The 26,937-nt window shown below is 45.0% G+C and overlaps 1 protein-coding gene across 11 annotated transcripts in view; it reads right to left on the reverse strand.

Annotated features, from left to right (window-relative positions):
• The window catches only part of COBL (cordon-bleu WH2 repeat protein), a 261,169-nt gene that overhangs the window by 29,535 nt on the left and 204,697 nt on the right, over nt 1-26,937 (reverse strand). The window lies entirely within an intron of this gene.

Genomic DNA, 26,937 nt, shown 5'->3' on the forward strand with positions numbered 1-26,937 from the left:
CTTGTTCGGGAACTTCTAACTTCCCAGGAACATGTACAATTTGGCTTTAAATATTAATGACAGTCATTGCCAGCATCTGGCTTTCTCTTTATTTTTACATGTGAGAGTTCGATCTGGTTTAAATAAGAGATGCTCGTAGAAGAGAACCCGCAAGTAAAATGTAGAAGGATGAGAACAAAAGTGTTCTTGGATGAGGTCACTGTGCCCTGAGCACTGACTGTGGTTCAGGGCAGCAGACGGCATAAGATGCACCGATTGTAACTTACTGCGGAGGCCCGAGTTCATTCCCTCAGGCTCTAATCGTGACGATGGGGCACTGCGGCCACGCGTCACATCTGTCCAGCTATTCCGAGGGACAGTAAGTGTTAGGAGAGTGTGGGCACCAATGTCCCCCTTACTGGGCTTTGAGGTTGAAAACTCCATGCCTGGAGAAGAATGCCCCTAATATTGAGGTGGTAGGACAGGAGTATAGAACTCTGGACCAGCCTCAGACCAGAGGTGTTTTTTTAAATTGAATGTAGATATAGATTTTAAACCTCAAGGCATAGGATCTAAGCACTGCTTATGGCCATGCAGGAAATAAGGACTGTGTTGTGCTGTAGTTTCAGTGTGTTTTGTTTGAAAAGCGCTCCTCCAATAAGTAAATTGCCGGATGCCTGAAATGAATAAAGGCTACACACATGCCGAGTGCAAACTCCACAGACTCATGCCCCGATAGACAAGTGGCATCATAACACCGTCAGTACACACTCAACACCGTTAACTGGACAGCAGACTAGAGACACAGAGTTAACAAAACCAAAAGAGCACCGAGGAGAAAATTCCCGGAGCTGCTGGTTTCTTGGAGATCCCAAACAGTAAAATAAAAGGACAAGATCAAAAAAACAGAAACAAAGGAACCAGACATTTCACAAAAGAGCTCACAAATAAAGATCAGAAACAAGGGAGGAATTGTTTAGAGAAGCAGAGGCACAAGGCAATGTGTCTGAATGCAGTGAATGCTTCTGAACAATGACCTCTTTCTTCTAGCTTTCTTCCTGGCTTTTGTTGCAAGACTCTTAATTAGAGGGCAAATCCGGAGAAGAAACACTGCCTATGGATTAATACCACCCAAGCCTTTTCTGCGTGGGTCTGCTGAGAAGCTGTCACACCTCGGATGTTGTGTGCTGGCTACTCTGTCCACACAGCCAGCGACTCTGCTGGAGATGTCACTCCTGGACGCTCCTGCCATCCAGAGAGGGCAGGAGGGAGGGAGGATGGAAGGATGCTCGGAGCACCGGGCAGGTCTACCAGCTAGTAAGAGAGATGAGCTCGTGCTAAGGCGCAAGCCTCCTGCGAACCACTTCCGAGAGTGCTGTCAAATCCAGCACGGATTTGAAGATGGGAATGGACATCCCCACGAGGCTCTGTACCTGGGTCAGTGTTAGTTTGTTTGTTTTCAGGCCGTTTCTGATTCTCTCCGCAGTCTGCGCTGTCAGCCTGAGACTCTTTTGCTTGGAATCAGACATCCCCATCTGCTCCCTTATTATCTTTTCTCTTTTCCACTGGTTCCTATTATTAACCTCATGAACTATAACATGTTTTGACAATTTCTGTTTGAGATGATGGAGCAGGAAACTGCTTTTTCTTTATTGATTCTAAACAGAAGCCTAAGACACAAAAGGAAAACTTAGAGCTGCTTGGCCTCATGTCCTGTCCTGCAGATCCTTCTGTGCAGCCCACTTTCTAGCCTCACTCAGCCCCTGAGGGTTTCCACCAAGCCAGTGGTCCAGGGACCCAGCCTGAATCCCAGAGCCCGGTCCAATTTCTACTCAGAACTTTGAACAACCCTTTCCCCTTTCTGTAAAATAAGCATGACATCCCTTCTAGAATTCTATCCTTTGAAATTCCAAATCCAAAGAGAGGATGTAAACATTTTTGACAGTTGACTGGTGACTAATTAGGAATCTTAAAAGAAAAAAAGCATGGCCTTTTTTCCTCTCTGCTATTTTCCGTCACCCCTAAGAGTAAGTCGCTCTTTTTGAGTTGATTAATGCGTTGGCAAGTTCGCTCTTCTCTTAAGGCGTGAACAACCTTTTTGAACTGAAGGGTTATTATTGCGGGATTTTTGCAAATGTGGAAAAACACAATTTGTCTTTAGCAGATGCCAAATATAAATTCACGATTATATTCTCTTCCAGATAAATAGCCACAGAGCCCGAGTCCAGAATATTAACGCTTCCATTGTTCTCCACCTGAATTACATAATCCCATGGCTCAAACGCCATTACAGCTAAATGAGAGCAAAAATTCTCGAGCTCAGGCGTAAAGCAGAAAGAAGAAGAAAGTGCTAACTGAAGGCTACTAATTCCTCAGGTTGAACACAATCATTTCAGTTTGGCATTGAGTTTTTCTTTTACAAAGTCACCAAAGACAATTTCTAACACCAAATGTAAATATCTTCTGGGTATTTTGGTAATGGATTCATTTTTATTAGTTTATTAAATGCAAATGAAAGATCTTGTATGATATGATATTGTTTATTTGCTGGTCATTATGAAGGGAGATTTGTCAAGAGTCAGTTTCCCCGGGCTTATCCGCCCAGAGAAAATGTCTCATCGAAAGACTAACCTCAAAAAAAAAAAAAAAAAAAAAAAAAAAAAAAAAGCCATGAGGGGTTTCCCTGGTGGCGCAGTGGTTGAGAGTCCGCCTGCCGATGCAGGGGACACGGGTTCGTGCCGTGGAGTGGCTGCGCCCGTGAGCCGTGGCCGCTGGGCCTGCGCGTCCGGAGCCTGTGCTCCGCAACTGGAGAGGCCACAACAGTGAGAGGCCCGCGTACCGCAAAAAAAAAAAAAAAAAAAAAAAAAAAAAAAAAAGTTAAGAGAGCCTAGTAAGGTACTCTTGGCCTCAATCAATCTATATTTCTCCAAAGCCTGAACCATAACCCTAATCCTAGCATCCTAACGTGCCTGTTAGAGACACAGAGAAAATCCCAGTTTCACCCGTGTGAAGATAAGCCTACTCTCCGCTTGCCATTCTTTGAAAACATATATAGAAAACAGCTGCTGCTTCTATCCATCTGCACTGCCCCCTCCCTGTTTGTGCTACGTGAGTTCCTCCTTCCGGGAGCTAACCTAGTTCTCAACAGCTGGGCCAGTCTAACTGCCCCCTCACTACTCCTGGCCACAGGGCATGGATGTGAGATGTGGGTCATGGATGTGACCCAAACATGGTCAGTTGATACCGTGGTCCAAAGATGGGCACGTGTCCTAAGCTGGACCAATCAAGGCCTTTCTTGGGGCCTTCTGGCCAGAGATACTGGGCAGGTGGTCTCCTTGGGCTGAAATCCATGGAGTAGGAGGGGTCCTGGATAAATGACAGTCTTCTGGACCAGCGCGTGGAGAGGGCTTGTCCACAGACAGAGAAGAGCACAGACCTAAGACAGCGCTTGGGCATGGGGACCCCACCATGTCCGTAATAAGGATTCATCTCTTAAAATTCCCAGGTATGTGAGCCAAAAAAAAAAAAATCTCACAAAACCCATTCTTTTGTAACTCGTTCAATACATGTTTCTTGGAATTAGATAGTCTTGTCTAACAAATGTCTAAATTGCCCTGATTTCGGCATGAAGTACACACACACACAGAGTTTCATATTATGGTGTTTCCATGACAGGAACTTTTATTTTAAAAAATATATTAAAGGTGACAGCTGCATATCATGTTTCCCTTTCCTGGATTTATCTTCCATTATTCAGATTACACATTTGAGTAATTCTATTTTCGGAATAATCTGGTTTAGGATCCAGTTTACTCTCTAAGCCCTCTTGTGTCTTCACAAGGTTGTCTGCATTTAATCCTTCACTAACAGTATGACTAAAATGAAGTCAGATTCAGATCAAAATTCTTCTTCCTCAAGATTGAATTCTCAGCACCACTGTTGTCTGGCATCCCACCTCACAGATGAGAACCCAAACGCTAGCATGATTCTTTCCAACTATAAATAACCTTATCTCCAGAAGCTAGTAAGATTTTCCTCTTTACCCATGGATATCAAAAAATTCACCAAAATGTGTCTAATTTTGTATGTCTCTGAGGATATGTATTAATTTCCAAGAACTTTTGGAAGTTCTTTTTTTCATGTGTTTTTCAATACTAGCTTGCTCTTGTTTTATGTATGTAATAATCTGTTAAAATTTTCTGAAGCAATAACAACAAATATTTAAAGTTCTGCTCTGTTGCCTAAATTAGCCCTACTTCCTTTGGAGTTAGTTCCTCTAATCAGTTTGTGGTCCTTCCTCCACACACTGAAAAAAAATTTTGTTTAGTGATTCTTGACTGTTTTCCTGTGCTAAATGATGGTGTCAGTAATGTCAGGAGCTAGATTTCTTTTGTACACGTGACCATCACTGTTGCCTTAGGAGAGAGCAGAAAGCCTTACGGCAGATTGGGCTGAGCAGATTCCCACAGGGAATCTGCAGGGAGGAAAGTTGCTTTCTGGGGAAGACTACGCCTGGATGCGGTGGCCAGTATCTCTCAGCAGCCACAATGCTGACTTTGGTTGACGGTTCTTAGACCCAGTTCCGCCACATTGAAACTGAAGTTTCATATTATTTTCATGTGCCTATTTTATTTAGCAAAGAGCTAAAAGAATTCCTCCTCCACGCTGATGTCATGGTTTTAAGAGTAGCCTAAGATATTAGACCACTGGCTAACAATGATCAGATATACAGTTCAACATCAATATTTGAAACCATATAATGGTAGTTGCGTTTTTGATATTCTGCAATGTCCAAATAACTCCTTATTTATCCAGTGTCCTCTGCAGTATGAAAATAATTATTCCTATTTTGCAAATTATAAAAGAAGTTCCAGCCAACAAATGATTTCATGTATCCCTGATAGTATGTGTTACAGAAACATACTTTGCCAGGCCCATAAACAGGACAAGTCTATTCAAAACCACACAAAAACACATCCTAAGCAAAAGTCAATTCGAGGTTCTTGCACCAAGAAAATGTGAAATGAATCTTGCTGAGAATACCTACATTTAAATTTTTCTACACTGAAAGATTTTCTTCCATGTCCTATGGAACAAATCTTGGTTCCATTTGTCCAGAGATTTCAATATATTCTAAAATATTTTTGAGAAAAAAAGCCAGCCCTCTCTTACATATGTATTTCTGGGGCCTCACTCTGGGGATCAGGATAGTTTCCGTTGTCAGGAACAAAGCTGATGCTTCAGTTCGCTTCATCAAAATAGAAACCCTGGCTCCAGGTTGTCTAGCATATTAAAGCATGGGAGCTGTGTTTAATCAACAGCTCAGAAAAGGTGACATTTAGGGACTTGCCAAGTTACTAAACTGAATGAGCTACGATTCAGGTCTGGCATGAAGTACAGGTGAGCCACCTGCCTTCTGAGGCAGGCAATCCAGGAAAAATATCGTCTGTTTCTCTGCTAGATTCCCTCAAGTCCTATCCCTTTATCATTAGAACTCTAGAGAACAAAGTATGTGGCCCACTTTCGCTTAGTTTTCTGTAATGCACTGTTCAGCCATTGCTACTGACTTAAAATGACCAAATGAAGAACATTTTCGTATCTTATGTAGAACTGCTGTTGCAGATATTATCTATCATAGTACTCAGTGTCCTTTATAGAAGCATCCACTTTAATTTGTCCTAAAATTTAGATCTTCCTTTCCCCCGCTTTTGGTGAAATGAATGCCTGCTATTTGGCTGCGTGTCTGCCCACCTCGCTTTTCTGCCTTGGTGCCCAGGAGGGTCAGAAACATAGTTAGTCTTTACTAGGACCTTTGCATGGGTTCTACCCCACACATCCTGCTCTTCCCATCACATATATCTCTAAGCTCTCTTGGTGTTTATTCTTAACCACTTTAGGAAATAAGGATTTTTAAAATAGCATTTATATATATATATATATATATATATATATATACACACACACACACACACACACACACGTACATAGGTATGTATATGTTATACACACATATAATTATATAATATAAAATAGACAATATCTTTTTATTATTTTGAGTTATTTAAAATAAGAAGTATTGGGGAGGTGGCCAAGATGCTGGACTACAAAGACCCTGAGTCCACCTCTCTCCACAGGCACACCAAGATTGCAATTACCTACAGAGCAAGCATTTGTGAGAACAACCTGCAGACTAGCAGAAAAAATGTTCCACAACTAAAGATACAAAGAAGGCACCACAATGAGATGGGCAGGAGGGGTGGAGATGTAGTAAAGTCAGAACCCACACCCCTGGGCTGGCGACTCACAAATGGGAAGAATATCACAGCTCAAAGGTGGTGGGGTCCGAGCCCCACACTGGGCTCCCCAGCCCAGGGGTCCTGCACCCACACAACCACCAGAATGTCTGGCTCGGTTAAGATGGCTTGCCCAGTGACCCCTCTCCCCAAGGAGTTTCTGATTCAGTGGTTCGGGCTCGGGGCTGAGAACAGCATTTCTCACATGTTCCCAGGTGGTGCTGAAGCCACCGGTGTAGGTCTACACTGGGGGAAGCCCTTCCCTGAACACCTCGCCAGGGCTGCCCGGCCAGCTGAGGGCAATCTGCAAGCCTGTGTATCACCCCACCCTCCTCAGACCAAAACCCCTTCATTGCTTTGCTCCAAAGACAGCGGCTTCTCCAACAAGGGCCCTGGAGTTACTGAACAGACCACTTTTCAAAACAGACATTCAGTCCCTGCATTCTGAGTGTTCTCTTTCTAAACTGTTAGACTCTACTTTCTGTCTCAATGCCCTTCCTGTGTCTCCCGTTTCATGGGAAGGCACCACGGGATGCCCTCAGCAGAGTTAAACGTGACATTTTCCTCAAGACAGCAGAGCAAACATAACTACTTGTGGAAACTGTATTAGAACAGTTTCAGAAAGGCAGAGTGAGGAAGTGACACAAAACATCCCAAATGCTTGTAAAATACGCCCAAGACGAGAAGGAAAGGGCTAACTCTGGGGGCGGCGGAGCAGGCAGGACTCCCGGTGTCCTGCTTTGAGGCAGAAGGCATCTCGCACACAGAGCACACGAGATGGGGTCTGGAGATGCTGGGAACACAGACGCAAGGCAGCAACGAGACCCACAGGTTGCTGTGTCCAAAGGCTGTCACAGAGCTAGGGGGAGGCACCTCCAAAAGTCACCTGGGGAGCAGAGGCCCTCGCAATGATGGAGCAAAAGCCTGAGTCTACAGGGCTGTGGTCCCTGCATCTGCACGTCGTCCCCACGCCTCAGCCCTGCCAGCTTAGCCAGACGATGCAGTTATTTTTGCCTCATTAACTATCTGTATAGGTTGCCTGATGTTTGGGACCGACTGAATAGCATAGATGTGAAGGTGGTGTCTTCAAAATGTCACCTGGGTCTGGACTAATGTAGCAAACATATTTTTATTTATTTATTAATTATTTTTAGTTTTATTTATTATTGAAGTATAGTTGATTTACAGTGTTGTGTTAGTTTCAGGTGTACAGCGAAGTCATTCAGTTATACATATGTGTACACATATATATTTATATATATATATTCTTTTTCATATTATTTTCCATTATGGCTTAATGTAGGGTACTGAGTACAAGTCCCTGTGCTGTATAGCAGGCCCCTCTTGATTATCTGTTTTAGATACAGTAGGGTGTATCTGTTAATCCCATATGCCTAACTTATCCCTTACCCTCACCCTTCCTTTTTGGTAACCATAAGTTTGTTTTCCATGACGGTGAGTCTGTTTCTGTTTTGTAAATATGTTCATTTGTATCTTTTTTTTTCAGATTCCACCTATAAGTGATACCATATGATATTTATTTTTCTCTTTCTTCACTTAGCATGATAGTCTCTAGGTCCATCCATGTTGCTGCAAATGGTATTATTTCATTCTTTTTAATGGCTGAGTAATATTCCATTGTATGTAAGTACCACATCTTCTTTATCCATTCATCTGTCAATGGACATTTAGGTTGCTTCCATGTGCTGGCTATTGTAAATAGCGCTGCAATAAACGTTGTGGTGCACGTATCTTTTTGAATTGTGGTTTTCTGCAGATATATGCCCAGGAGTGGGATTGCTGGATCATATGGTAGCTCTATTTTTAGCTTACTAAGGAACCTCCATACTGTTCTCCATAGTGGCTGTACCAACATTTTTAAATATTGAAGAGACTCTGATAGGTGCTGGTTTCAAGATACATTCTGTATACAAATTTTGGAAATCATAAAATGCTAATATGCCAGCAAAAGTGAGTAAGGAAAAGCTGAGTGACTAATAACAATGCTGGTGTGCTGTGCTCCTCTGGACACTACGCACACATGTAGCAAAATCGCTACTTCAAAGCCACTCAGACACAGTACAGACCAGTGAGCATACAGATAATAACAAGTGTCACCGTGATTTCCCCCCGAGCCTCCTCGCCAGAGTCCCACCTGCCTTGGAAATGGCATCTTCTTGTAACAAAAGTGAGATCAGTGTCAGAGCCCGTCATTTTAGGAAACCTGTACAGAATTGTTTCCAGCCTTGTCCACGGCCAACAGACCACAGCCAGTAAATGAAACCTTTCACACGCAGACCACCTGCCTAACTCACAATTACAGTGGCCCCCAAATAATTTGGCTTTATGGGCCAGAAAGCATTGGCCTCAGCAAAACCTGCCAGTACCCAGAATAACCTCCTAGGAGATGCTGGGCTCCAGCCTCAGTTTTCCTCACCTGCCCCAGAGTCCAAGCTGGGAGCTGCCCCCTGGGAAGTAAAGCACCTCATCTCCACTCCCACTTCCACACCCTTCTCTTCCACCCCACTTGGTCTTGGAGACGTCCCCCCAACAGCTGCACTCTACCCGAGTTTTTCTATTAGGATTCTTTTGAGTTTTAAAATAAAGTTTATTTTCTTTTCCTTTAGTATAGCAAGTCCGGAAAACACAGACAATGGTTAGGAAGTAATCACTCATCCCCAGGATTCCTCGTCTTTATTTTTTAGAAGCTTTTAGGATAAATGTATAACAAACTTCTTACATATGGGACGAGAAGCAGATGCACACTCCACCATCACGTTTGTGTTCTCAGCTTGTACCAGTTTAAACATCTGGGGGCTGATTCAACCGTGGCCTTGAGAAGATTAGTCCCTACAGGCGTTGACTTTCTCACCTGGAAATGGGGCTGAGCACCATCGTCCCTTATGCAAGGAGCCACCAGGAGACTGCATGCAGGTCAAGTCTGAGGACAGGCCTGGCACACACGCAAGCCTCAGCAGATGTAGCTCTTATGATGACGCTGTGTTATTTTGACCCGTCGTCAGTCAGTCTCCAGGCAGATGTAATCATTCATGGGCGTGGTCTCTCCAAAGCTGGCAGGTCTAAGAACAGCCTCCATCGCATGGGGGTTTCAGCAAGTGCAGCCTGAAGACTTTCCCCAAGGATGGCATGTCTCCCAGCCCCAGGCCCAGATGTGCAGGAGGAATGAGGGGGTCCCTGACAAGGGGGCTCCCAGAAGGGACACCCAGGAAGCAGAGGATGTGGAAATTATTTGCTGATCAAAAAGGCTGCTGGGGGTGGAGAGGTGGGAGGACTGGGGCGGGGGGTCTCTGATCCGGCCAAATGGTCCCCAGGTGCCCCTGCATCAGGGTCAGTGGCACCAGCTGCCTGGGGGCCCCGTTTGGAACTTCTCTCTTCTCTGAGTGATGTGACCGTGGGGACAGCCCGCTCTTGGTGTCTCGGTCCCTAAGTGGAGGGCAGGACACCGGCCCTTCCAGCTGACAGGTGAAGGCGTTCCTGAGATTCTAGCAGGAAATTTTAGCATGTCTGAGCTGACAATCTAACATCCCCTTTGGCCCGTTTCCCTCCTCATTGGTTCACTGGTTTCCTGACGACAGGATTCCCTAAGGTGTCAAACAGACCCTCCTCAGTGCATTTTCCAGGCTGACCCTCTCTGGGGTTGGTGAAAAGTGGAGAGCTAATTCTTTTCCCTGTAAGGCGCAAGTTCTTCCAGCTTTTTAATCCCTCCAGACCGGGTGACTCCGTTCTGCTGGTTCCGGGCACATATTAGGTGATCAGTACGTGCGTTTTCATTCTGAACTGCCGTTTTCCACTAGGCTAAGACAGACTCATTTACGTTATAGCTTGGAGGATCTATGTTCCATCAGGGCTAAACAGTAAAGAGGACTGAACTAGTCCTGATTTTATAAAAAGCTTCATTACTTTTCACATGCTTTGAAATTGTTCTGAAAAGTAAAACACACGTTTAGCAACTGCCTCATCCAGTACTTTAAGTCTGTACAAGTAGCTTTCCCAGTGACAGCTCTGCTGGATGGATACAACTGCACCAGCACAGCCAGTGTAGATGTCTGGTGCAGCTCGCCCTGATTGTCTTTCTGCTTGAGTGCCCTGTGCCCGTGAGAAGGGGTGGGCAGATGAATGCAGGGACACTGGTGTGAAGGCTGCCTCTCTGATGCCTCCGTGAGCCCTCGCTTTGGAATCCTGAGGCACAGAGAAACCGAGGGGCAAAGGCTTAAGTCAGAGCCCTGGTGTCCAGGCCCCGGGGCTGCCTGCCGAGACTCAGAGGGAGGCTTCCGGTTAGCACAGTGGTTACTACAGCACCGTCACAGCTGGTGGCACTTGGGCCACCATTCCAAGAGCCTCCACTCAACTAGGCCAGTGTGAGACCAGCTCAAGTGAACCCAGATGACACCACAGCCTGTTTACTTCTGGGTTTCATCACCACATGGAAACATGATCGTTCGCCTGTCAGCTTCAGGCATAGCTCAGCATGTCCTGGGAGGCAGCCCTGAGCCTGGCCGGCACCGGGGCCTCCGTCCTGGGGAGGTGGGGCTGTGGTGTCGTGGCTCGGCCATCCTGAGGGGCCCAGGCCCAGCCTTACCTCCTAGGGAGCCCTGCATGCCAGGGGAGAGCTGTGGGCACACGCGGAAGTAACCCCAATGCTGTTCTCACCCACCCCCGTCTGCTCAGGCTGTGAGTCACCCAGCAGCTGTTTAAAGACAAGTGGAGAGGACGTGCCCACCTGCAGAGCCCCCTGACCGGGCAGGACACTTCACACTGTAAGAAGCCTCTTCATTCAACTTCAAAGCTTTTGCACAGCAAAGGAAACCACTGACAAAATGAAAAGACAACCTACTGAATGGGAGAAGGTATTTGCGAATGATATGACCAATGAGGGATTAATATCCAACATGTATAAACAGCTCACACAACTCAATGTCAGAAAAACCAAACAACCTGATTAAAAAATGGGCAGAAAAACCGAACAGACATTTTTCCAAAGAGGAAATGTAGCTGGCCAATAGGCACATGAAAAGATGCTCAACATCGCTAAATCATCCGAGAAATGCAAATTAAAACCACAATGAGACATCACCTCACACCGGTCAGAATGGCCATCATCAAAAAGAACACAAATAACAAACGCTGGCGAGGATGTGGGGAAAAGGAAACCCTCATGCGCTGTTGGTGGGAATGTAAATTGGTGCAGCCACTGTGGAAAACAGTATGGAGGTTCCTTAAAAAGCTAAAAATAGAACTACCATATGACCCAGCAATTTCACTCCTGGGTATATATCTGAAAGAAGCGGAAACACTAATTTGAAAAGATACATGCACTCCAATATTCATTGCAGCACTATTCACAATAGCCAAGACATGGAAACAACCTAAGTGTCCACCAACAGATGAATGGATAAAAAAAGATGTGGTACATAGATACAATGGAATACCACACAGCCATAAAAAAGAATGAACTTTTGCCATCTGCAGCAACATGGATGGACCTGGAGGGCATTATGCTTAGTGAAATAAGTCAGACAGAGAAAGACAAATACTGTATGATATCATTTATAAGTGAAATCTAAAAAGTACAACAAACTAGTGAATATAACATAAGAGAAGCAGACTCACAGATGTAGAGAACAAGCTAGTGGTTACCAGTGGGGAGAGGGAAGGGGGAGGGGCAGGATAGGGGTGGGGAGTGGAAAGTACAGACGACTGGGTGTAAGACAGGCTACAAGGATGTGTCGTACAACATGGGGAGTATAGCCAATATTTTGTAATAACTGTAAATGGAAAGTAACCTTTAAAAATTGTACAAAAATTAAAAAGTAAAAAGTGAAAAAGATAAGTCTCTTCAAAGACAGTTTGTATAGTCATTTAATAGCCTAAGACAAAGGAGGAAGAGAGAAACAGCCCTGCATCATCTGTGTGAGCATATGAAGAAGAAAATCAAACACCTCATTTGAGGTTTATGTGACAACAGAATCTTTACATTTTTCGAATTTTTAAAACCGAGGGCTTCAGTTACTTCATCTCTCCAGTTTGACCCAAACTGACGTGCCTACAAGGGCCAAGGGACGTCTGTGAGAGATGGAGTGAGGCCAGGCGTGGGGGGCAGGGCACAGGGGACAGTCTATGTCCCTCTAAAATGGGCATCTACTGCTGAGCCTGACAGTTTCTTTCATGATGAACACTGCTGCTGCCGCCTCTAATTTTTCTGAAAAGGCAGAAATCAAGATTTTAAGGCACAGTCTCCCGCATTTAAATGCTGGCCACTTCTTCCATAATAGTTAAAATCTGTGGAGAGCTGGCCATCGTTCTAAATGCATTATAGGTACTCACATGTATAATTCTCAAAACCGACTTTGCTATCAAAATAGAGAAACTCAGGCAAAGAGAACTGGATAAGTGGCCCAAGGTCACCGGCTCTGTTCTATGCTCCTAAGCCCAGTGCTTGACTTCAGGGGACAAGGTCGGATTTCCTCTACATCCAGGTTTCCTGGGAGATGGCTCCTGACCATCCAGTCAAACTTGGTGACCCAATCCTCCTTGCTGGTCATTGGTCTGTGCCTTCTAGCTGCAGCCAATGGGTGCGTGGCTCTCCCCGGGCCACAGTGATTGGTTCAGAACTGTCACGTGACTGAGTGTGGGTTAAGAGCCTGCCCAACCTCTAGACTTGCAGGAACCTGTACATTTCCTTGTGGATCACACCAGTTTGAGTTGCCTGGTCTGCAAGGCGAAGCATACTAAATGAGTCACCAGCAATGCCCTTCTGGGATTACATCCAAAAGAACAGAAAGCAGGACCTCAAAGTGATCTGTGCACTGCAGCAGTAGTAGCCAAGAGGTAGAAGCAACACAAAAGCCTATCGACAGATGAATGGATAAACAAAATATGGTAGATATGTATAACGGAATATTATTCAGCCTTACAAAAGGGGAAGGGAATCCTGTTGCGTGCTACAAAGTGGATGAACCTTGAGGACATTCTGCTAAATGAAATGTCAGTCACAAAATGACAAATAGTGTATGATTCTGCTTATATGCATTCCTAGAGTAGTCAAATTCATAGAGATAGAAAGTAGCATGGTGGGTGCCAGGAGCTGGGGGAGGGGGCAGGGAGAGCTGACGTGGAATGGGTGTAGTTTTGGATTCGCATGACGATGAAGTTCTGGAGATCTATTTCACAGTGATACAAATATACTTAATGTCACTGAACTGTACAGTTCAGTTAGAACCATTAAAGATGGTTACGATCATGTTAAATGTTGTTGTAGCTTTTTTTTTTTTTAATCAGAGTTAAAAAAGAAAAAGTTTACTTACTGATTCAGCAGCTGATTCAAACAGTTGAAGAAGCCCTGCATAGGCTGATCAAAACCTGTCAAAGCAAAGCACAGAGGCTGCCAGGCCTTAGAGCAGAGCCTGGTCCTTCTGCCAGGAAAGCCTGCAGCCCAGTCTATAACCTCCCTGGTTAACATGTGGGCCCTATAGAAGCCACTGACAACATGGTAAATTCTGGGATTGACAGAATTCACCACATGAGCACCACATGAATAACACTCATTTCAGGAGCAACCTGTAGAAGGTGGCACACAGGCAAGGTCTTCACAGCAGGCTAACACACACACAGAAAACAAGAGGGATGCACTGAGTTTATTATGAATTCTCTGCAAAGCCCCGATGTTGCCAAGGTGGCTAAGAGACAAGACGGGTAAGCGTGTGTGCACGCGCGCACTTGACAAATGCTCTAAAGAGCTAGGTGAAGGCTGAGAGGAGTACAGGGCAGGAGGAAGAGGAAAGGGAGCAGGCACATTTGACACTGGGATTGCAGGGAAAGCTGCAGGCCAGCCCTTACGTGGTGGAAGGTCTCACCAGGACTCTGGGCCTGGCCCTGCCTTTGTGCACACGCTCAGAGTCAAGTGCAGGAGTCTGATCAGAGCTGCAGACACTCTGTCAACTGCGGAGGGATGGAATTCAAAGCCAGGGCAATGATAGGACACACATGCAAAGGCAGCATCAGGACAGTGTGGGCCATGGCCAGCTGTGGGCAAAATTAACCACAGCTGGACAGGGAGGCGGCAGGGTCCAGCCTGGAGTCGGAGCCTGGGTGCTCCCCGAGCTCCAGCTGCGGGCCCAGCGTGGGCTCTGATGCCCCTGTCTTCCCATCAGAAAATGGGGGTAATAAACACCAGCTGTTGTGGGCTGAGTGGTGACCCCCAAATTCATATGTTGAAGTCCTGACCCCCCCATACCTCAGAATGTGACTGAATTTGGATAAAGTCTTTAAATAATGATTAAGTTAAAATGAGGCCGTCAGGATGGGTCTCAATCCAATGTGTCGGGTGTCCCTGTAGGAAGAGGAAGAGACGCCAGGATGGCTGCACACAGAGGAGACCACGTGAGGACCGAGTGGGCAGGCGGCCTTCTGCAAGCCGAGGAGCGAGGCCTCACAGGGAGCCAGCCCTGCCGCCACCTTGATCTGAGACATCCAGCCTCCAGGACGGTGAGAAATAACTGCCTCGTATGCATTTAGGCCCCGAGGACTACAGGGGTTGGTGATGCAGCCTGAGTGGAATGACAGGCCAGAGCACCTTCCTGGGGAGGAAAGCACTGCAGCAATGGCACCTCCAGGGCTGTCTCTGGGCCCGAGAGCCGTTAACACGAGCCTACCATGTACTCTGCCCTCCAGTCTCCTGGGTTTTGCACAGCCTCGCTCAGGCTCACAGCTGAGGTTTTATCGAATGGCTCAGCTCACAGCCGTTGGCCCTTTGGGGTGGGCTTCTAGAAAGAGAGAAGCCCACCCCAGGGCAAACAGCAGGTCCTGCTGGCCTTCGTGGATGTGCGGCCCTGACCACCAGGCTTCAAGTCCTGCCTTAATGTTAACTCGCTCCTGCCTTTGGCCTCAGACAAACATCTCCTTTCTGTGCCTTGGTTTTCTCGTCATAAAATGAGGATGGTAGCAACAGCACTGACCTCACCGAGTGGCAGTAAAGGCAAAAGCGTTCATCCACAGACCGTGCAGGGGGTTGTTCAGCCCGTCCCCTCCTTCGTGGGGGATTAGCGGAGACTGAGCCCCCTGCACGGGTGACCCTTCCTGCATCAGCACCCCTGGGTGGAGCCAGCCTGCTCTGCAGCCAGACGGGCACCCATGTGAGAGCAGGAGAGGCAGGGGGCTGCCGCTCACCCGAGCTGTGTCACCCACATGGGATGACCGCGAATTTTAACGACAGATTGAGCAGGTTCCCCTTAACCGTGTGCTCAGTTAGGCGCTGGAGAGGGGGCCTGACAATCATTTCTGGGAGGGCTAATGGTCAGGTTCACAGCCCTGCCAGAGTGTGCCGAGGGGCCAGGCACCAGGGTCAGGAACATGTGTGAGTGTGGACTGACCTGCAAGGCAGTGACTGTCACTGCAAACTGTCTGACCTCAGACCTACAGATGCCAGACAGATCGACAGAGATACAGATACAGATACACTGATATGGAGATGCGTTGATATATAGATAGTCACACACACACACCCACACCCACACCCACACCCACACACACCCCCATACTGCACCTGCTTTCCTTTTTAGATCTCTGGTTACACCAGCAACAGTGGATGGAGAGTCTGCCCATCTGAGCACAGCCCTCTCTAGCTGTGTGTCCTTAGACAAAAGGCACTCTACTTTTCTGGCCTCACTTTCCTTTCTTTGTAAACAGAGGGGGCTTGACCCTAGGAATGCAGTCGCTCGAGCCAGCTATTTGTGTGACCGGCTGCAACATAATATTGGCATAAACTCAAAGCCCTGATGTTTATTTTCTGTACTTTTGTACAGAAAAATTCTCCTTGAGATGGGCCATCAGTGGGATAATCAGGGTTTCCTGGTGTTTGAAAGGAGTGGGCAGTGGGGAGAGACTGTTTATCCAGGCATTTCCAGCCCTGTTAATAAGCCGCCTCTTCAGCTGCTAGATGGGGCAGCTGGGAGGGGTGGGGAGAGGGCGCTGCCGCTGCAGAGGAGCCCAGTGTGCTGCCCTGGCACCCCGACCCCGCCCTCCAGGTGGCAGCCAGGGTCCTGCCTGGACCAGCAGGTCTGAGGTTGGTGAGAGCGGAGGATGCGGCTGACCTCCTTTCAGTGAACTTTTCAGCAAACTCAGCTTTCTGCACCCGCTCACGCCTCTTTGGCAGGAGAAAATGATGCCACCACGGAGAACAATCTTTCCTTTCCTCTTGAAAACCTGGATAGAGGAGAGATGGCTCCATGGCCCGTGTGTGCAGAAGCACGTGCGTGGTTGCGTTTCACCGATACCGCGTCCAAGGTACTGCTCTGGCTGAAAATGTTGTGACTGGTTTTCCCTCCCCGCAGACCAACGTTCAACTTTATCATTACAGTCGTCACGTCTAACACTTTCCTAATTAGTTGCAACAGAGCTTTACTTCTCAATTAATTTAGAATTTTGGTTATTAAAAATTGTTTTTCTAGCTTTCCCCATTAGATTTATAGTACTGTCGTAAGGTAACCTATCTAGCTACATGTATAATGTTTCATGTGTTCATACACACACACACACACGCTAAAAATGATTACAGAGAGATGAGGAAACCTTTGAAGGTGCTATATATGTTTACTATCTTGATGGTGTGGTGATGGTTTCATGGGTGTGTACAAGTGTCAACACTTATTGAAGGATATACTTTCTTTACACACATGTAGGGCTTTTGTGTGCCAATTATACATCAGTAATACGCTTAAAAGATAAAAACTGCTAATTCCCATCAATTTGATTCCCATATTTCAACTTGCAATAGTAAAAGGAAACTTACAATCCACTACTAGATAAGAAAAATCTCAATTTAAAACCATTTGCTATTATTTGATATTCATGGGACTTCATGAACTCCGTCTTCATGTACACTATTTCTGTCCTCGAGCCCCAGGGCCCTAATGCAGGCCATTTGTCCAGGGAGCGGCTGTTCAGGCTTGGCACATGCTGCCCTCAGCAGGGTCACACTCTACCTTACTTGTGTGACAGCTGTGATGGGACGGGGGTGGAAAGGCAGATCCCCCCTACCCCGGGCATCCCCTTCGTGGCTCTGTCAGTAACCCCTCTGTGGGTGCAGATTTGGGGTGTGCCTGCCACTGGGGGGGGGGGAGAAAAGATTGAGAGAGAGGTCGTACATCAAAGGCTCCAAGGGTTAGGCAGAAACGTCCATGAGAGAAACCAGCCAGAGGTGCGAATACTCCCTACTTCCAGCCAGAACTGAACTTTAACCCCCTTTCATTGAGACTGCAGCCCTATAGTTTAGACTTCATTTTCCCACTTTTGTCCACTCCAGTCAGGAGCCTGATGGCAAGACTTCATCACTTTCCCCTCCATCCTCTGACTGGAAAAACCATAGCTCAAGAATAACCATAGCAAAGGAATTCCCGGCTGGGCCATGGAGATGGTGGGGGGCATGGTGCCCATTGAGCTCCGGGCCCCGAAGGCATGAGCGTTCTTACACATTCCAGAGGAGACAGAATTTCAAGGCCAATATGACTTAATATTGGCAACTTTACCTGGCAACGAGGACACATCTGTGGGCCAGACATGGCCATCTGCCATCTGGCTTAGGATGTGTGCTATTAGGAAGTCTTTATATTCCTCATTACCACGTCTTATTCATACGAAAGATATGAGGATCTATTTTCTCTTTAACCCTAGTTCCTCACACACCAAAGAAAAACATATGAGATACACTGGCTGTTGTGTTCTGATTTAGGTTACACGTTTGGTCACTTTCCCCCTCATTTTCCTCCTTGAAAACCGGAGGGTAGATTTATCACCCCGGAAACAATGTAGCCAGCCTAAATAATCTCAATAGTTCTCACCTCTTTGGTTTTGTTTTAATTGTACTGTTTTTTCTTCACTGGAGAACATGTTTTCTTTGCTGGAGGCAGACACAACCTTCTGAGTTTTACACGGCTCTGCTCATAGTAATAAAAAGTTTATTATTTTCTTAAGAAGATGGATTATATAAAGCATTTAAGGGCAGAATAAACACAGAAAGTGATGATAAATTTAATCTCACAGTTTCCTGTGAAGAGTTTTTGACAGAAGTGTTCTGTGTTGCTATCGGTGACAAGTAAAGCATGGGAACTCAGCCCGCAGATAACTCCAAGTCTCATTTCATTTCACACTTGGACTTTCATTTTCACCAGTGTTTGAAGTTTGCTTCTTGTTGCTTTACCATGGCAACTAATAAGCAGCAAAACTATTTTGAGTTTTTCTCCTGCTCTACGTTCCTTGGGTTTGAGGATGAAATAGTTAAAAACACACACGTGTGCTCGCATGCACACGCACAATTCAGAGGGGAGAGAAGAAGTAAGTACTCTGTGAGTGGATTAATTCCTAGACAATCGGTCGTGCCTTCAATACGTGTGTGGAGGGGCTCTTCCTCCCCGCATAAGATTTGGAAGATGTAATCCTATCTCTGTTACAGAAAAGTTTGTTTTGCTGTGGAAAATGTCAGTCTGCATATGGACATGTTTTGCATCAGACTACATGAATTACGAGAGTTGTGAACAAACAGTGTCTTATGATGGACCAAATTAACATGGAAACTGAAAATTAGCAGTTGATAAGCATTGCAAACACAGATGTAATGCGTGGTTGGTTATAATGGGTGAGAAAATACAATACCAGTGAGGAAACTGGAGTAAGAGTCTCCAAATTCTTTCATCTGTAGTACTAGGAGTATTTATTCACCACAAAATAATCTCCGAATTTTCACAGGAAAAGGTCAAAAGTACCGGTGAAGTGAGATGGCAAACATTCTCATCTAATGCAGTTTAGAAATTACAGCGTGTCCCACTGCCCACTGCTGACACTGTCTCTACGGTGGAAATGGAAGAGTTTAAGCCAATTGCTGCTGAAAAATAATATAATTTCTGTGTGCCTTGGCACTTGTTATAGGGCTGGTGCCCCCTGAGGGCGTCCCTGGGAACCTGCATGGCTAGTCAAGGCTCGTCAGTCCTAGGGCTGCTTGATTTGTGTCTCTCTGGCTAGAAAATGTGAACGCTCACAAATCTGTTTTTCTTTTAGTTCGACTCTTGACAGTATGTGTAACATTATGGAGACAAGAAACAGACGGTTCTCCTATTGGCTTAAAAGGAGAAGAGATGACCCACAAAGAGGGATGGATTCTGGGCTGAGCCAGAAATGGAAACCTCTCAGAAATGCAAGTGCCTCGAGAAAAAAATATTTAAGCAAATTATTTTGTACGGCTCCTAGAAGATTCTGATGCTGGGTAAGCACGGTGTCATGACACACGTGGATCTCTAAAACTTGTTTATCGAATTGTCCTGAATCTTACCCAGCTGTGTGAGAGACCAACTTGGTGATAGAGAACCCTAAGGTGTTGTCAGAAATCTGTGTCTTTGGGGCTTCCCTGGTGGCGCGGTGGTTGAGAGTCCGCCTGCCGATGCAGGGGACACGGGTTCGTGCCCCGGTCCGGGAGGATCCCACGTGCCGCGGAGCGGCTGGGCCCGTGAGCCATGGCCGCTGAGCCTGCGCGTCCAGAGCCTGTGCTCCGCAACAGGAGAGGCCACAACAGTGAGAGGCCCGCGTATCGCAAAAAAAAAAAAAAAAATCTGTGTCTTTGGCTAACTTCGTGATCCAGGATGTCAGGGGTGCCCTGGTCACATTCCATTTGTCACATAATTCGGTCGATCTCCACTGAGTTTGTTCCTTCCCACCCCCAACATCTGTGTCCTCTGTTTTTCATAGAGTTTGATACATTTTTTGTATTACATTTTCTGTCCCCCAACCAATAATTCAATGAACAATATCATTTTCTCCTGTTCTTCTCCTAACTTTTTGCCTTAAGACTTCCTACTGCCATCTTTCTTCAGCGTAATAGCTACTTCTTACACAAATGCTTCTTGCTGTAATTATATACAATCTTCTACAATCTTTAATGTCTGGGCCATAAATCCTGATGCTTTCCCCAACATTTAGGTAAACACTACCTTTTCTTGTTTAGACTTTCCCCAATTAATGATTTAAGGTCAAATGACTGCTACTTATCAGACAAAAGTTCTTTATTTCAATGCAAAAGAAAAGCACTTTCTAACTTGTTCTATGATTCCTCCTGAGTAATTTCTGTTTTTCTCACCAACACATGGCACTAGATTGGTTATACGCAGCTCTAGCTATATATTTCTAGAAGTTCTAGCTTATATTTACTAGTAATACCAGTATCAGCTGCGATATTTCCTACATCAGTTATCGCTACCCTTCTCGTTGTGATCAAGCAGACAACAGTCATACAAGTAAAAAACACTCATTTTTTTCCTCACTTTGAGCAATAACATTTAAAAAACCTTTTGGAGAGAAACATGATAAGCTTCTCCAATTCAAATGTAGCTTTGCACAGTAATAAAAATTTATCAAAGCAAGCAAGTCTTTTTTCCCTAAGCCGTGAGTCTTCACATGAGTATTTTCACCTGCTCTGTCTTAGGACTGCTGCGGTGAACAGTTCTCAGTGACTGCGTCGGTTTTCTCAAGATGGGAGAAGGACCTTAGTCTCTAGGAAGAGCAGGCAACACCCCTACGTGGACATGGTAACTACACCCTCGGGCATATGTTCCACTCGTACAAACCTCCGGACTAGCATTTATCAAGTGGACCCATCGCTACTTCTTTTCTCAAGCGAGTCATGGTAAGTAGAAGCCGTGGGCAGAGGTCATGTGCTACTCACTCTAACAGCCCCCAAAGCATCAAGCAAGTACCCCGTGTTTGGTGAATCAACAAAGCGAGACACATGTTCCTCTTCCTCTGTTTTCTTCTCACAAACTCTCTAAATGGCAGGGGACACAGTAATAGGAAAACCTGGAAAACATCTACAAAAATGTTATATCCTACATATCCCGAATGGATACCTATAGATCATGAGTGGTGGGTCCCTACAGGTTATATTCATAGTTCCTGGGCTTACGCACTTAGTTTTACCAGGAAGGTAGACTATTTCAGTTCTATCCACATTGCCCTTGCTGGTCAATTTATGGACACCATCTAGTTGAAAGGAAAATGGAGAAGAAATTATGTAGCCGACTATCAAGCAAGAAAAATATGAATTAATAATGAATTCAGATAAAGCAAGGTTCTTAATAAAAACATATCCACGTATCAATGAAAGGGGAATTTCAGACAGGTCAATATAAATCAACCTAGAATTTACATATAGAAGTCTTTACCTCCTACAAGGAAATGTGAACCTCGGTCAGACAAATCTCTGTTGCTTACGCATTTATATGTAAATTCTAAAGAAAGTAAGTTGCGGGTGTACAAATGAGCTCTTTTATGCTGACAGATGGAAGATCAACAGGAGAATCAGAGTCAGGACAGCAGAGGCACAGGGAAAAGTCAGAGGTACGGAGCTCCAGGAAGGGGCCGTCCGTCAGAAGCGCTTGGCATGGGTAGGGAATGATGCACAGCAATAAACTGCGGGGGGGGAAAATAAACAGTAAAAGATGAACGCAAACTCTGGCAGAATAAATGTCACCCTTCTCATCATCGTCAAGGCCCTGGGGATTCAGCACTGCATAGAGAGTGAGGTGTCGGCAAATCATCATATTACTAATGTTTCCTCCTCTTCCTTTCTTTTTTAAAAAATTTAATTTATTGGGCTTCCCTGGTGGCGCAGTGGTTGAGAGTCCGCCTGCCGATGCGGGGGACGCGGGTTCGTGCCCCGGTCCGGGAAGATCTCACGTGCGGCGGAGCGGCTGGGCCCGTGGGCCACGGCCGCTGAGCCTGCGTGTCCGGAGCCTGTGCTCCGCAACAGGAGAGGCCACAACAGTGAGAGGCCCGCATACCACAAAAAAAAAAAAAAAAAAAAAAAATTTAATTTATTGTTTTTAATTGAAGTATAGTTGATTTACAATGCTGTGTCAGTTTCAGGTGTACAGCAAAGTGGTTGAGATATATATACGTGTGTGTGTGTGTATATATATATGTTCTTTTTCAGATTCTTTTCTCTTATAGGTTATTACAAAATACTGAGTGGAGTTCCCTGTACTATACAGTAGGTTCCTGTTGTTTACCTATTTTATATATAGTAGTGTGTATATGTTAATCTCAAACTCCTAATTTATCCCTCCCCGCCCTCCCCTTTGTTTTCTCTGTCTGTGAGTCTGTTTCTGTTTTGTATATAAGTTCATTTGTATCTACCACTTCCTTTCAGTCTTTGACTATGTCAGTTATTCAAAGGGCCTGTTGATCCAACATACACAATTCTGTCCTTGGGAGAGTTATATCATCAGCATCACGGCACTCACTGTTGTCTTGGAGGTTTTCTAATAAAATGATATGGATTTGATACAAAACCTTAAGGTCCTTACAGGCAGAGACAGTGACCAGCTGGTAGGAAAGCTCCTGGAAAGAAGTCTAAGTTGCTTTCAGAGCTCTAGGGAAAAACAGATAACATTGCTTCCCAATGCCCTCAGCAGCAGATCAATCAATCCAGCCTCGACAATGTGGATACTAAGCAGGGCTCAAGCATAAACTCAGAAAATACTGACTGACTTACTGAGCTGGAGACAGGCATCAACTGCATATGCATGTTGACCATTGTTTTCAAGGAGCAAACCTCTCCTGGGTTTTGCTCTTTTCCGCAGTGAGAGACGGACCCTCTGATGAAGGGCCATCGATTGCCTGGAGTAGCTTGAGGCCCTGAAGGCCTCGAGGGTTAGGGATTAAAACAAAGGACAGCCACGCCTAAATGCATAGAAATTTATTTATCTCATAAAAATCCTTACGACAACAGGTTAGAAGACTACTGTCGGTAAAGAAATGATGGGTTTATAATCCCTATTCACTTTTTAACTAATAAAATAAAATAATGATATTTATTAAGAATCTCAAACCATTCTTGAAAAATCAAGCTGTCCATTCCTTACTTCCAGGAAGAACTGAAATACATGTGAACCCAGAAAGAAGTTCTTATAACTCTTGATGTTAAAAAGTTGGTTCTTACGCCAAACCTGAACTTAGCCTGCAAATTAAAACTCTCAGAGACACAGAAACCTGTTTGATTATTTGTGTCAACTCACAGCTTGAGCAGTGAATTAGGAAAATAAAAAATAATATCGCCATCTGTTTTCTTAACTAAATAATTTTACTCCCTTTCAGCATTCCTATTTATATGTTATTCCTTTGCAGTGGGAGGCTGGTAAACGGTTAGTCACCAGCTCTCTGGAAAAAGTAAAAGGGATAAACAGACAGATAAAGTTTTACTGATACAAAGGATGGGTAGCACAAAATTTACAAGTAATAATAAAATATACAATAGTCTTTGTCGTAAATTCTATATGACCAATTGATTCTCACAGAATCCTTTTATTAATTTTTGTCAAATTATTTTATCTGTAGTCAGCCTATTATTACCATTGACAAACACGTGTCTTTTTGACACAACTGTGGATTGATCACTTTACGTTAAGCAGTTAGATGAACATGAAACCATGAAGACAGATGTTAGAATTTGGCTTCTTTGTCAATCACGTGAATGACCTTGTTGAACTGAATAGTGGTTTTTGGAAAATGGAGGAACCATTCTTCAACTTTGGCGGGATGGGGTAGGGTGGTGCTTTTCACAATGCATTGGCTGTTGATAATATGCTTTTATAATTAATCTGCATTATTAACATTTCCCAATGTTACATCCTACACCTGGGCAATGAGCACACAATAAATCCAGCCCTGATTTGTATAGCCTTTGCCAATGTCCATGGTGTAAACGCTCCTTCCTTGGTTGATTTCCAGACCTCATCAGTCAGTGAATGTGGTGCTGGGAAGAGGTGTGCAGTGGCGTGCTGTTATATGGCATTTTCACTGTTGCATATTATTGAATCATATTGATTCAAAGTACATAACCTCAAGAACACAGAAATAGTAAAAGGTAGTAAAATAATTAGAAAGTGGTGAGTTTTTAATATGTTACCTGTTTTTAACATTATTTAATTGTAAGCTTACATACTTTACTTTTTAATAATGGTTCTACTTAGCAATTGGCTTGAAAAATTCCTAAAATTTCAACAACCTGCTCTCACCAGCTGGTGTGAGCCAGGTCCAGTGCATACCTGCTCCCTGAGTTGTCACTTAGTTCTTCAATTCTCTCTCAAGTCAGGGACATGGTAGCTTGTAAATAAAGGGCTAAAAGGTCATTAGCAAAAGGAAATGTGCTCATAGAGTTTTTAAAAATACTGTATATAACTCTATCATGATTCTCATTGCTTTGCTTCTAAGTAGTATTCACTCTTTAGTTCATATCGGGTAGATTTAATGGTTTTCAAGGTACCATAATAACAGGCTAACAATTCAGTCCATTTTCAAAATGTATTCTGAGCAGGGACAGACTCTGCTCCCATAGTCACCGACTTCCTTCCTTTTATGAGACGGGCCATTTGCTCACCACCCAGTTCCTGTTTTGCTGGATACCGTGCCCTTTCCCATGGCAGCAGGAGCAGCTGCGTGGCTGGTTCTCTCGCCACAGAAGGAAAGCGGCGAGTAAACCCAAGGCAAGGCGAGAGTGCTTCCCTGGCCTTGCTCTGAAGTCCACACACCTGTAGGGTTGCAAGGGCGCTTCCATGACAAACGAGACTCCCAGAACTGTGTTTGTGTCACAAGCGTCAGGATTAACTACTTTGTTTGGAAAGGGGCCAAGTGTTGGTTCCAGTTGTAAAGTATGTTAGGTGACTTGAAAGGCTATTGGTCCCGACATAAGGAGCATCAGTGAAGCTCCTGTCCTGTCCTCTCTAAGCTCTCCGCTCAGGCCAGCTCATGGTCGGGGAACTGAGATCCCGCATGCCACGCGGCACAGCCATTAGTGAGGCTCTCGTCTGGGAGTGTGGGGATCTGATTATGGCCATTTTGCCAGTAAACCACAGAGCTGGGCCCAAAATATTTCTAGATTTTCAGATCTTCTGCTGAGTCACACTGCCTAAAATGCCAATTATTGTTATTATTATTCATTTTATATTGAGGAAATTACTATCTTCTAATTGCGAATGGATAGTTTATTTCTCCCATTTTATTCCCCTAATTTAGAACTTCCTTAAAGTTCTTTAGAATGGGACACTTGTTCACAAATTGAAAACCAATCAGCTAGAAACATCGCAATGGTTGTCACAGTGGTGCTTTAACCTTACATGTCATTTAGAACAGGAGACAATGGCCCTTTTTCCCTCCCTGCCTTTAAAATCCTTTGCCAATTACCTTAGAAAAGTATGCCCAAGGGAAGGCTGATTTCCTCAAGCCTGGTGTAGGAAAATGTATAAGAAAACGACAGTCACTGGACAGTTTAATTTAAAAAATATAAGACAAATTGAGGAGCTCTCTGTGCATTGTGTTTTAAAATCCCCAGGGTCTTGTCATTAAAATAAGTAGCTAATAACTTGTTAACAACTTAATCATAACTAGTACTGCAAATCTTGTAAACAAACAATTCAGTGCAACTAATGGGATAGACTCTACCATCATGATTCACAACGAAGGTTCAACTAAAACTGAAATCAGAGAGCGAGCTGGTTAGAAAGTTATGGGGGGAAATCCACAGGCACAATTATACTGGTTTAGACATGCACCTGTGTACTTGATTAGATATCTAAAAGTTAATGTGAAAGCTTATTAATAAGAAACAAAAAGATTGAAGAGCATAGGCCAAGGAATTACTATTTACTGTTGTTACAATTATGCAACAAAAGCTCAAACACATCACCAAAGCCTCATTCACGGTGACCTTTGTGCCATGAGGCTGAGACATCACCCAGCCTAACCGTTCTTCTCCCACGTGTGCACCAAGCATTCACCACCTCAGACTCCACAGGCTGGGCTGGCCATGGCTGCCAGGGAGAGAGTGACAGCCTGGACCAGGCCAAGGGACCTCAGTCCTGCACCAGGCGATGCAGAGGCCAAGTCCACCCAGCTTCACACTTGCCCTAGCCAACTTTGAAGAGGCTGCATTTTGTCTATCCTAAGCTAAGCTCACCTTGGAAGAGAGAAAATGATGCTTCTTAGAGCAGAAAGTGATTTTAAATGAGATACAGGATTCCAAAGATTGATTGGTTGAACACCCAACTTCACTAACCCTATTCTGTTATCCTCTTGGCTACTAAGATGATCAAGAAACCAAACCCTTTAGTCTCTGGGCTCTAAGTGAGCACCTTCTAATGTCAGGAGCATTTCTAGTAGTTCCTTTGGTTTGTCAAAGCAGGAAATGGGAAATGTAGGTGGAGGCCAGGCCTGAACTGAAACTGTCCCCGAAGGAGGACGGTGCCCTGGTGACTTCTGACTTTCAGGTGTATGGTCACACTGCTTTGAGTCACTGCCGGCACCCAATCATCCCTCTGCACTTGCTCACGACGCATCTTATGTTCTCCAGACACAGGAAGGAAACCTCAGGCTACAGCCCGTGTGTGGTGAACACTGCTGGCTGTTGATGCAGTGTGCATACTCCACGTTTCCCAGCAAGCAGAGTTCCTGTACTGACCAGCTACTCCCACAATCGCAGGGAAAGCTGACCCCACCCCAGCTGTCAGGATGCACCTGACTCACCTCCGGGGATTCCATCCTCACCCAGGGACTGGGTCAGCCCCAGACTCAACCCTGGGCCATGAGACATGAGAGGAACTCTGCAGCTGGG

This window comes from Tursiops truncatus, chromosome 9 (assembly GCF_011762595.2).
Source record: "Tursiops truncatus isolate mTurTru1 chromosome 9, mTurTru1.mat.Y, whole genome shotgun sequence".
Classification (NCBI taxonomy): domain Eukaryota; kingdom Metazoa; phylum Chordata; class Mammalia; order Artiodactyla; family Delphinidae; genus Tursiops; species Tursiops truncatus.